Below are 938 nucleotides of genomic sequence, written 5' to 3'. Positions count from 1 at the left end.
GGTCTCTCTCTCCATTTGTTGGTACACTCATCTGTTTCCCCCCTTACTCCTCTCTCTCTCCACCCCCCTCTTCCCCCACTCTCTGCTCCATTCTCTTCCCTCTGCTAACCACATTTTATTTCAGGGAGTAAACCTATAGCCCCACTGCACGGACAGATTCCAAGGCAGTGGGAAGTGGTTTCAGATTATCCATACACCTGTCGGCGAACACCAGGACCTGCAGATGGATTTGAATCACAGCTCCCCCCCTTAAGTAAATCTCCAAATTGCAAAAAGGACCACCCCCAACCTACAGTGCAACTCCAGAATTGAACAAAGTAAGAGGGCATACATAAAGAAGAATAGGAGATTGAACAAACAGAAGTAAAAATAACCCCTCTACCCCTGAATAACAGAATTAAAGAAGATGGTGACATGAAGGGAAGGAAAAAGTAAGGAGGGGGAGAAAATCGCACAAATGAAGAAAAACCAAAAGAAGAATATAGGTCTCACACAGACCCCTGAGAGATCAGACACTGAGAAAACAGATTCCGGAACACAAACAATGAAGAGCCCCCAGAATGACTGGTCACATGCAGCAAACTCAGACCTCAAGACATTAATAGAGAGAATTTAAAAAATTGAGGAGAGACAAGAGGAAAATAGGAAGGAGCTGATGTTAGAAATAACAGCAGTAAAGAATACTGTGATGGAAATAAATAACAAACTGATAAGCATGGAAAGCAGAATTAGCCAGACATAAGAAAGAATCTCAGAGCTTGAAGACCAAAACACAGAACTAACCCGAACTACCAAAAGCACAGAAAAGAAGCTCAAAAAGACAGAACAAAACCTTTAAGAGATGAATGATCACTTCAAGAGACTGAACCTAAGAGTAATTGGTCTTCCTGAGGCAGAGAGAGAAACAGAGGTCACATTGGAACAAACATTTCATGAAA

Source organism: Carlito syrichta, unplaced genomic scaffold, assembly GCF_000164805.1.
Source record: "Carlito syrichta isolate Samal-C Ts95f unplaced genomic scaffold, Tarsius_syrichta-2.0.1 Scaffold70821, whole genome shotgun sequence".
Classification (NCBI taxonomy): Eukaryota; Metazoa; Chordata; class Mammalia; order Primates; family Tarsiidae; genus Carlito; species Carlito syrichta.
This window is presented reverse-complemented; position numbering follows the sequence as displayed.